At 32.1% G+C, this 12419-nt stretch overlaps 1 protein-coding gene across 1 annotated transcript in view; it reads left to right on the forward strand.

Annotated features, from left to right (window-relative positions):
- LOC134845457 (U2 small nuclear ribonucleoprotein A'-like) overlaps nt 1-12419 on the forward strand; it is a 361634-nt gene that overhangs the window by 238759 nt on the left and 110456 nt on the right. The window lies entirely within an intron of this gene.

Below are 12419 nucleotides of genomic sequence, written 5' to 3' on the forward strand. Positions count from 1 at the left end.
GGTTCTGTTTAGCATTGTGATACTTGATTTATTGCATATTTGTGTAGTGTTTTTTGTTCGTTTTCTTCACAATCGTAATGTGTTACTAATAAATCTTGTGGTCCTGTGCGGGGGGAAGGGTTTATGTTTTGATTTGAGATTACTAGAAAAAGGAGTTGGAGAAAAATTAATAATTTTAGAATATACATGTGTATGATAATCCTGAGTATGGGTTATAAAATGTGATGTAACCGATTGTCTTTTTGGTGTATCTGTCGTATTTATATATTACTTCAGTTGTTATAAATGGTGGTGGTAGGGATTGAGCTCTTATATTTGGTGGATTTAATGGATAGGGATGTTGAGTAATGTTGTTTAATTTAACAATGATTTCAAATTTTAATTGTAGACTATTCTGTTGGAGTATTTGGATGTTATGAGCACGAATGTCTTCGTGAATGTCTTGTCTATATTGTAGTCTATTTAGTGCCCAGTTGTGAAGGCGATTACTTTCTAAGTGTTGTCCAAATAGTGGTGGAGGTGCTGTAAATGTATTCCAATCTAGTCTTAAAGGAATAGTTGTTGATGATTGTTCTCGATATCTTGCGTTGAGATTATTTGGAAAATTTAAGTTAAAAGGTGTCGGTGAAATTTGGCTAATTGATGGTGTTGATGGTAGTGATAATGTTTCCGGTAGTGATGAGGATGTTGTATCTGAAGAAATATCTATTGGGTCATTGGTTAAATTTGGTTCACCTTGTGTGAATGAATGTGTTGTCCAATATGGTAGTCGTGATGTTTGGTTTGGGGGATTAAAGGGATTTTCACGTATTTGTTCGGATGTTGGTGTTGAACCTAAGTAATCTGAGGGTAGGCTTGCGGTGCTACGTTGTGAAAGAAGTGTAGGGGTTTCTGGTAAGATACCAGTGGGGTTTTCTGGAGTGTTTTGTGATGGGGATTGAGGTATTTCAAAATGAACTCGGGGAGTTTGAAAATTTCTATTTCTTCGAGGATGTATAACTTGTCTATTTATTTCGATTGTGTTTTGGTTTTGACTAGGATTTCGTATTCTACTTAGTTCTGGTGGTAGTGTTGGGTATAGATTATATGTTGGTTCACTTAAAGGTGCTTGCCGTTGAACGGGTTCTAGTGGTTCAGATAAGCGTGCGTGTCGTTCTTCAAAAGTATATGGGTTATCTTGAAAGGAAATTTGTGTAGATGTTTGAGAATTTTGGGTAGTTGAAGGTGTTGTTGGGTTATCTTGGGATGATGTCGGTGAAGACTGACTTTGTGACTGTTGGGTAGCAATTTTTGATAGCTTTTTGGTCTATTCTTTTAGTGAAAAAGTTTATGTTTATTATAGTATTCTTCTAAGAAAAGAATTAGGAGGATTGTTGCTAGAGCGAATGTGATGATTGCTTTCTTTATACATTTGCATATGGTCAAAATGAGGGATGATAGAAATGTTATGAAAATTACAAATAGTAAAAAAAATATCAGTTCTACTGAAAATAGTTCGTATCATTTAGAGAAGTTTTGTGAATCGTACCTGTGGATATAATCAAGGGCTTTTGAAAGTTGGAGGAATAGTTCAAATATGGAATAGAAAATTTTGCAAAAAATGATTAAGATTATTACAAAAGATTCAAAGATATCAAAAAGAAATGTTATAAAAGTTTTAAGTATCGTAAAAAATTGTTTGAGGTTTGTGATAATTATAGTGACTGATTGAGAGAAGAGCATTTACGAAATGACTTCTTGATCGAATATTTTTTGTTGTTTGGGGCAATTTTCAAGTGTGGTCGGATTATTTATTGGTTTTTTGACAAGTGGGTTGAGTTCGGTGAAAAATTGTTGGGGGCAATTTTTATGGTGATCGGGAGGTCGTCTTTTTCTTCATTTTTATTTGTCAAATGATCCGGGGTATGGTGAGATTTTTGTACTTTAGGCTAATTAAAATGTTCGTTTTGTTACTTTAGGCTAATTTAACAGATTTGTTTTGGGGGTATTTGAGGTCTGAGTTGGGGAAATATTGTTGATCTTTGGGTTGTTAGATAAGCGAGGGTTATGATATTATGGTGATATTTGTTTTAGTTGTCAAGTTGGAGTGGTTTGCTTATTTTTGACCTGGAGGTCGGAAAGTTGTAGTTATAGATATGCCTGGAGTTTTATATGGTTCATCTAATTGATCTGAGTTTAAGTTAGAGAAGGTGACGGATTGGATGAATCCTATTGGTTTAAATTTGAACTAGATTCATTGCGTGTTTTCAGCATGTTATTTTGAAAAATAAAAAATCAAAATGTTTCAAAGGTTTCAAGACTGTGAAATATAAAATTAAAGTTGTTTTTGAAATTCGACTTTCTTTAATATTTTAGATTGTGGGATGAATATTTTATAATTTTTACGTGGTTGATTTCTAAGTCGTGATGACTCTCTATGTTCTGATTTGTCGATTTGCTCTTGGGGTATTATTTGTTCTGTCATTTTTCTATTTTTTCTTTCCTATTGAGATTTATTTTGATCTAGATTTTTTGTATTGTTTTTTGTGGTGGTTGATTTTGTATTTTGGTTTTTGAGGTGAAAATCTTTTTGTTCCTTTGTTGTATTTTCCGTATGTGGGTCATTTTGAATAACTTTTAAACCTGTAAAAGAATATAATTGAGTTAGTTCGCGGAGTGCGTATTCTTTTGGATAATAAGGTAATAGGTTATTTCGGTGTTGAACGATTTCTTTTTTGTCGGAGTCGGTGATTTTATATGTGACATCAGTGGGTTTTGCAATTATTTGGTATGGTCCTTTACGAAGGGGTTGTAATTTTTTAGAAATTCCTTTTTGAGTGTTAAAATTGGGTAATAAAACAAATGTTCCAATTTTTAAATCGGAGGCTGGTGTAAAGCGTGAATTTATTTGTTCATTAATGTTTTGCCTTTGTAACAACTTTTTTGTTACTTTTTGGTAAATTTCATTGTGTTTTTTGTCTCTGTTTAAAATCCATTCGGTGTGTGTACCGGAGGCTAATTTAAGAATTTGTGGGTGATGAAAATGATCTTCATTGTGTGTATGTAAAGGTAGGTTATAACAAATTGAGTCTTTATTTGGTTGACAATAACCTTGTGCGTTTTTATGAGAGTTTGCTGTAAACATAATCGGTTTGCGTGGCTTTTGATTAAAAACCATTTCATATGGTGACATTCCTAGAGTTGTCGTAATTTGTGAATTACATGCCAAGGGAAATAATTTTACATCTGCTGACCATTCGGTGTATTTTGTATCATTTCCATTGATGATACATCTGAGATATTCTTGTAATGAACGGTTCATATTTTCGTTTAAGCCGTTTGTCCAAGGTGCATGAGATGTACGTGGTTTGTGTTTGATGTTATATAAATGACATAGTGTGATGATTTCATTATTTATGAATTCTGTACCGTTGTCTGTAACTAAAATTTCTGGTAGTCCAAATTTGGCTATCCAGTGTTCATAAAGCGTTGTGTAAGCGTAATAAGCGTTACAATGTGGTACTGGGTTAAGTGCTACATAATGTGTAAATGCGTCAACAATTACCATAATGTAGGAGTTTCCTTCTGATGAGGGTGAAATTGGTCCTTTAGTATCAAATGAGATACGGTGGTTAAAGTACAAACTTTGTCCTTTAAATTCTTGTTTTTGTGCTATTTGTTTTTGATTTGGGTAAGGTTTATTTAGTTGGCATACTATACAGTCATTGCATAGTACTTTTATCCAAATTGGTGCATTTGGGAAATAAAAGTTTTGTATGAAATTTGAATATGTTTTCTCTGATCCAGAGTGTCCTTTAATATTTTGTGTATGTGAAATATTAAAAGCTATGAGAATCATACTCAAAGGGAGACAGGGAACTGTAAATTCATTTAATTTATATTCTAAAAGGTCTGTATTTTCATTAATTGTGGTATTATTAAATTTTCGAAAGTATCGGAGGAGTGTTTTGTTTCCTAAAATAGTTGTATCTGCCTTGACAGGTTTAGTTTTATATTTGTGCCATGATTTTAGTTGTCTAATTACCGGGTCAAGATTTTGATATTGTTGTAATGTTGAAATTGTAATTGTTTCTGTTGGGGGGAGAAAAATGTTTTCGATTTCTAATTTAGATAAGGGTATTGTATCAAGTGGGTCATGGAGGTCAAAAACTTGATTTATTGTGTATTTTGAATCGTTTGTTTGTGGTCCTGATAAATTTATTTTATCAGTTAAGTTTTCTTTTTCAATTAGTGGAAAAAGATCTTTTTTAGGTGAATGTTGTTTTATTCTTTTTTGTTGGGTGTTATTTTTTATCCATTGTGAATATGGGATTGGTTTAAAAGTTGATGTTCCAAGTAGGTCAACTTCATAGTGATTATTTTGACAAACTAAATAAAGTGGGAAATGTTGTAAGCTATTTATCTGTGATTGTTCAACGTCAGTTTTTACTGCATATTTGCATTCCAATCGAGGTGATGTTTCGTTTTCTGCAAGGTAGAATTTTATATTTTTGGGTATTTCAACTGTGGTTTTACGTGTAAGTAATTCAGGTGGTGTATTTCGACTTAAGGTGTCTGGTAATGCAAGATTCTTTCCTGCGGTCCAAACTATATGTAGGTTTGGGAATTTCATTAAAATTAATTGAAATCTATAAACTCGGTGGTTTGGATTAGACTTTTGTGTAAAGAGAAAGATGATTGGTTTATGGTCTGTGAATAGAACTGTGGGATGTTTTGATCCAAGTATCAGAAATTCATATTCTGTGAGTGTATATATTATGGCTGTACATTCTCTCATTAGAGTTGAGAGTCGTAGCTCTGCTTGAGTGAATAATCGAGAATTTGCTGATATGAGGTTCATTTTATTTGTACCATTATGTGATTGTAATAATGCTGCGCCGATGCCAAAGTTCGAAGCATCGCATATTGCATAGAATGGTTGATTTGGATCTGGAATTGTGTTTGAAATTTGTTCAGTTAAAAGTTTCTTTTTTTCTTCAAATCGTGCTTGATGTTCTGTATTCCATTCAAAATTATTTTGTTGTCTAAGTATATTATAGAATGGTCTTAGGTATAATTGCATTTTATAAACATATTTGCTTAAAAAATTTAACATTCCAAGGAATTCTTGGATTTTCTTTTTATTTGTTGGTGGTTGGAGTTTCTGAATAGCATCAATGCGTGATTTCAATGGAGTGATTGTTTTTCTTTCTATATTATGTCCTAAGAATTTAACTCTTGTCAAAAAGAAGTGTGATTTATCAGGGGCGGCCTTCAGATTTTCGTTCTGAAGTATTTGGTGATATTGTTCTAAAACATTGAACATTTCTTCTTTAGTCTGTGATTGCATGAAAACATCGTCTAAATAGGTGATTGCGTTTTTCTTGAGTATTAGTGGTCGAAAAATTTTGCTCATAAAAGCTGAAAATGCTGCTGGTCCTATGGATATTCCATAGAATAAACGGTTGAATTCGTATTGTTGGTTTCCAATAACAAATTGTGTTAAACGTCGTGATTGTTCATCTAATGGCATTTGGTTATATGCACTGTTCATATCTGCGGTTGTAAAGTATTTTCCGTTTATTTTTGTTAAAATAACTTGTATTGGTTCAATAGGCCAATTACACTTTGATTCATCTATGAGTGAGTTGAGGTATCTAGCATCGAGAACAATTTTTAATGATTCTCCTTTGGCTAGAATGATAACAGGGTTGATAAATGTGTTGCCTTTTGGTTGTTCTTCTTTGTTTACTGGTGATATAATGTTGTATTGTTCTAAAATGTCGAGTAATCTGCTTACTTTATCGTGTAAGTGAATTGGTACTTTACTTGCTCTTTGTTTTTTGAAAACTGCGTCTGGTTTTAATGGGAGATGTAGTGATGAGCTGATTTTGCCAACATCAAATTTGGATGTTGCATAGACTGATGAATATTTAATTAGCTGTTTGGCTAATTTTTCAAATTCGTCTTGTGTTATTTGTGAATGTTGGAAATTAAACATTGTTAAAAACTTCTGTTGATTCTCTGTGTAGTTATTTATGTTGAATGTCGGTTTGAAATATGGTGTTTTTGTGAAATAATCCGTATTTCTTTTTTCGTTACTTATTATATTATTTATGGATAATTCTTCATTAAGAATTGTGGATTGACAAATATCTAATAATTGGAGTATATTATTTACGCGATATGCTTTTTCGTGTATTGGTGATATTGTAGCGTTGGTTTCGCAATAGCCTAAAAGTCCTAAAGGTAACGTTACTTGGTAAGGTGTGTTGTTGTATACATGTAAGGAAATAATATCGGAATTTGAGTTTTTCAAATATTTTATTGATGAGATTGTGATTTTGAAAAATTTATGAATAGGTTTGAATTCAAAATCTGACATATAAAATTTTTGTTTGTTTTGCTTTTTATCATATTGGTGAACTTGCTTTATTGAAAAAGTGTATATGTTTCCTGATAGTGGTTTCAAGTGTTTTCTTTGTTGGTTATATATTGGATAGAATTTTGAAAAGAATGGTGGTTGTTTATTTAATCTTTGAAAAAATGTTAGAGATGTGTCTTTTGTTTTTGTATATTTATCTTTGATCAATATTTTACTGTTCAAGATGTTGATTGTTGGTATATATTTAGATATGAATGGTATTCCAATGATATTGTGTTTAATATCAGTGATATGGAATATTTGTTTAAATGGTTTGGTTAAAATTTTGTTTTGCTCCATTGTTCTTGTGGGGAGAAGAAATAATTGAATTTTTCCGTAGTTTATTAATGTTGATCCTTGTGCTGTTGCTAGTTTGCTGGAGGTTTTAAGAGGTGTTAGCTTTGGGTGTAAGGTTTTTATTTCATTCCATGTGGGAATGTTTATTATATTTGATTCTGCTCCTGAATCAATTAGAAAATCAATTTCAAGATCTGGTGGTTGAAATTCTTTGTTACTTGGACTTTCTAAGAGAAATGGTTTGTCCAAATTTTTTCTTTGGGTTGTTCTTTTTGTATATTTTGATAGATGTGATTTGTATTTAAGCATTTTGTTTTGTCATTTTCATTGGATTGATTTGTAGTGTTAATTGCATTAGTTTCTTGCGTCGTCGGTGTGGAATTGATGGGTTCAATATAATAATTGTGAAGGAGTTCTGATTGATTTTCATATATGTGTGATGAAAATGGTTGTTCATATATGACAGGTTCATAGTCATTTTCGACTGCTATCATATTGATGGAGATAGTGTTTTCTGTTTCACTTTCTGAGTCTGATGATCCACAGTTTATTTGATTGAGTTGTGACGTATCATTTACTGTGTCATCAATACCTGGAGGGTCTGATGTTGTTTCTGGATTTGATTGTACTTGATTAATATGTCTTTGATGTTTAGGTGTACTGCTTCTGTGGCGATTATTAGAATTATTATAGTGATTATTATTCCGGTATGGTGATTGGGAATAATTTCTATAACGATTATTATAACTTGAATGTCGATTTTGTGAATTATTTCGTGATCTATTTTGATAATTATTGTTTGGTCTGTTATAGTTTGATCTATTATATGAGTTATTCCTTGATCGATTGTTCGGGTAATTCTGGTTTCGGTTGTTTGAATAACTTCTATTTCGATTATTGGAGTAGTTTCTATTTCTATTGTATGATGAGTTTCGTGATTGATTGTTTGGATAGTAATTATTTCTTGATTGGGAATTAGATCTAGAAACAAATTGTGTGTTTGAATTAGATCTGGAATTGTTATTTCTACTATTTGGTCTATTGTAGTAATTTTGTGACGAATTTTGTGTATTTCTTCGTTCTGGCGATCTTCCTCTATAATTTGAGTTATGTGGTGATTGATTTCTAGTATAATTTGTATTGTTCGGGAGTGGTTTTCCTGAACTGTTGTTGCTGTACACATTTTTGTTCGGTAGATTTTGATCTTTTTTCATGTATTGATAGAATGGTTTATTTGGTTCTTTGTATTTTTGAGGTTTATTTTGATTGTCGTGCTGTTTTTGTCTACATTCAGAAATACTATGTCCGTATCGTCGGCAATAATTACACCATTTTTTGAAAGATGGTTTGCCTTTAAAGTTTGGGTGTTTTTCATAAATATTGAGTATTTCAGTGATTTTTTCAACAAGGTCTGTATCTGATTCTTGTATATTGTTGATACTTGTGGTATTCGTTTCAATTCGATTAACATATTGTAATTTCAGATTTTCTGTTTCTTCGAGTTTCATTGTGATTTCTGCTTGTTCTAGTTTGTCTACTAATTTTCGAAAATCTAAATCGGGTTCTCGAATTGAAGAAGGATGGGATGCTCTCTTTTTTATTGCTATTTTCCTTAATTGCGGTGTTAAGGTCATCATTAGGATTTCTGTCATCTTTGTGTTTTTATAGTCATGTGTATTTAATGAATATGCTTTTTGAACCAGTGTTTCGATGCGTACTGCTAATTGCTTGACGGTTTCATTTGGTAATCTGCGAATTTCATTACATAAAACTCTTTGTTGTTGTTTGTTTCTTTCGGAGTCAAACATTTTTGAAAATTCTTGTGTAAACCTTTTCCAATTTGATTTTATTTCTAGAGGCAATACTGAAAACCATTTTTGGGCTGCGCCGTCTAGGGTTGTCTGTATCAACGCTGTGCGTCGATGTATCCAGTTTTGATGTAGTGGCGTATTAATTGGTTCAGGTCCTATATTTAAAATCAAATTTGCTGTTACTTCATTTAAATAGTCTTCTACAGAATATTCAGGGTCTGTTCCTGTGAATACCATTAAAGTTTTATTTGATGTTATTGATGATCCACCCATAAGGTATGGATTCATTGTCATTTGTAATGATTCTGCTGCATTTGGCATTTGAGAAAAATTTGAAAGTTGATTTCTTGTTATTTCGTGTTGTTGAAGATAATATGGGAGTGGTATTTCATTTTGCATTTGTGTCGGTTGATACGAGTGTGTGATCATTGGGTTTTGTTGCTGAATTGGTTGAAAATATTGTGTATTGATTGGGTTTTGTTGCTGAATTGGTTGTTGATTTTGTGTATCTATCGGTTGTGGAGAAAAAATTCTATGATTTGTATGTGGTTTCTGTACTCCTTGTCCACGATATTCTTGATTATATGGTGCAAATATATCTGGTTGTAAAAAATCATCATCTGAGGATAAGTAATCCATTTGATAAGATGTTTGTTTTTTATTTTTATTTTGTTGAAAAAATGGATAGTTTTCACTACGATCCTGTGGAGGATGTAAATTTGTTTGAAAATTTACTGAATTAGTTTGTGCCATTGGGTTATTCCAGTTTCGAGATCTTGTATAATTATTAAAATTTCTTCGTCGGGAATAATTTGTTTTTGATGAATGTGTGTAATTATAATTATGTTCTGCAAAATTGTTTCTAGTGAACGTTTTACGTGTTTTTGAGGGTATTGTCATGGGTCTGTATGTTTGATAATCCATGTGTGAATATTTTGGGGCAACCGAAGGTTTAACGGTCGATTGTAAGGTTACCTGTGTTTGTGAAGAGTTTGTATTTCTTGGTGTTGTTAAGTTTGGACGTATCGGTGAAATGCTTTGTTGTGTAGTTGTTGTGTGTACGATTTCTTCATTTATGAAGTGTGATGGTGTCTGGATATCTTGTTGAGTGAGATTCCTAGTTCCATTGAGGTTTTCATTGTGTATGACTGTGGAGTTTAAACTATTATTTTGCATATCAGGTAAAAATGTATTATAGTTTAATGGTGTTGCATCAATGGTTAATGGTGTTACTTTTACATAATCTCTTACATAAGATATTGTACTTATTGCTTGACTGGAGATTGATTGTGGGATATTTATGAATGCATAATGAGACCATTCGGGGTCCCAAACATAGTCTGATTGTTCTGTGATGGCAGTATCATCGTTTGAGTTTTGAGGTCTAAAATTTTTTCTTGCATGTGAAATTAAATCTATATTATGTGTGAAATAATCTATTATAAACCATGCCAAAATTTTTTGTAAGTCGTGTTTTGTATGTTGTGAAACTTCATCTTTAGTGAAATTTTCTTGAATTATATTTAGAAAACTAGAGAGTAGTGTGATTTCATGTCGTACTCTTATGTGTTTAGATGTTTCTGTCGGTGAGACATTTGGGATTGGGATTTCGTTTTCTAATATCGAGATATAACTATATATTATTGCAAAAACTTCATTGGTGAATATGGAGTTTGCTCTCTGTGAGTTATGATATTGTATGCTTTTTATATATTCTGAGAATACTTTTGAGAATTCTAAATCAAGGTCGTCTGTTTGAATTACATATTTGCTGTGATTCTGGTTTGGTGAGCTGAATTCTATGGAGTAGATTCCGTATTGTTGTGTTAAGTTACATATATCTTTCAGATAGTGATCGATGATTTGTCTTTTGATCTTTACATCTGGGAACTCTGTTTTACATGGACTGATTCCGGGTTCAAACAAATTTAAAAGTAAATTTTTGCAAAGTATATGCTGTCCTCTATCAGTAGTTGCATCTACAATGAAGGGGAATATATCATCATCATCTGGACTTTCTTCACCTGGGGTGTGCGTTGAGCTCATTTTTTCGTTTGATGACTGTTAATATGTAATTATCAATGTGTCTAATTGGTTGATTCCAATTGTATAAATGTACTGGTTTGTGTTTATATTGCTTTTTTATTCTTCTTTTTCCTCTTTTTGATGAATTTGAAGTTGTTTCGGAGTCGGAAAAATATAATTGATCGTGAATGGGGCAATTTTTATCTATAGATTCTTTTAATTTATAAAGTTCGTCTAAACTGCTGGTTTCTGATTCTGAAAATGCGTTTCGGTTTTTTGAAAATCTTTTTCGTGTTATTTGTCTTTGTTTGGTTATTATTTTTCTTTTTAGTGTTTGTCGTTTTGTTCTAGTGTATCCAACTGTTTGTGTATGAGGTGTGATTACAAGGTCGTATTTTTTGTTATCTATTTCACAATTGTGTAAAACGATTGTTTGTTCATTTCCTAGGTTTTTAAATGACAGAAGGTTTAGGATGACGGATGCAAAAGGTTGTTAAATGATTTCTATTTTCTTAGACTGGTAGTCCTTACGATTTTTTGATTAGCCTAACCTGGATCTATTTGTTCAGGGTTGGAGAGAAAAGTATATCGATTCCGAAGAATGATTTTTTTACTTTCTCGTGGCTAGTATAAGCTAAGGTGTTAACTTACTTAATCTTACTTAAGGGTAGTGATTGTGTTCAAGGGTTGGAGAATAGTAAATCGATCCACAAGGTTCAGGTATAATTAGAACGCGAGTAGTTCGTTAGATACTATTTTAAACTTACTAAGTCTAAGATTTATCCTGGGTCTGGTAAGAGGGGGGATCAAGTGAAGGATGAATAACCGAAGTTCTTCACTGTTTATCCTAATTTGAATGATTAGTTTTGTTCAAAAATTTCTGTTAGTCCTGGGTTTTTAGAAAGGGTTGGATAGTGAATCGACGTTTGAGGTCGTTAGACACTAGCTAAGTGGGTGGGGGAGAACAAAATTGTTCTTTTTGATCCAAGGATAGGCCTTGATGATCAAGTTTTAAATTTAATTAGATAGAAAATTATTTAAGATCCAAGGATGAGCCTTGATGATCTGATTTTAAATTTAAGTGAATTTAAGTTTAAAATGATTTAAATTTGTGTAAAGAAAAGATTTAGTGTTTTTATGATATTAGTGAGCTTATGAATGCTGTTATGTTTAGGTGATGAAGCTGGAACAACAGGATGATTTATGATTACTAACCATTTATTGTCATGCTACTAATTTTTATTTTGATTTTTCAATAAATATTTTTCAAACATGTTTTATATATTACTGCAGAATTTAGGAAAACGATCAGAGATCTTTTTATCAGTCGTTATTGTATATTAATAATTTTGTTTAGCGCCTGAAATGATTTTGAAGATTGACTTCAAAATTTTATGTTTGCAAATGAAAATCTAAATTCATTGCTAGTAGTATTCTAAATACAAAAGTTTGTGTTGGCTTTTGCCGAACTATCATATAACTATATGGTAAGTTTCTACTTTGTCGTATGTCGTCTCTGGTTCGAGGTCTTCTTCCAATTCCGGGTAGTTCTGTTATTGTTCGGAATATTGGCTCTGATCTATTGAGTCGTAGAGACATTTCGATTAAATTATCGTCGTATAACATTTTGTTAATGTTTTGTCTAAATTCTAATCTGTTTTTGGTTAATTCTAAGCTATTAAGGTCTTGTTCGAGACTTATGGTCGCACCAGATGAGTTATGACCGATGGGTATAACTCATAGAGCAATTTCGGATAGGGTACACCGTCTGCTCGTCACGCTATCTTATTTTCGGCCGGATAGATTCGTGCAACTTCTTAGTCTAATACCAATCCTAATCTTACTCTTATACTATCTAGTCTCAGGTTGTTTAACTAGTCTCT

This window comes from Symsagittifera roscoffensis, chromosome 5, assembly GCF_963678635.1.
Source record: "Symsagittifera roscoffensis chromosome 5, txSymRosc1.1, whole genome shotgun sequence".
NCBI classification, from domain to species: Eukaryota; Metazoa; Xenacoelomorpha; order Acoela; family Convolutidae; genus Symsagittifera; species Symsagittifera roscoffensis.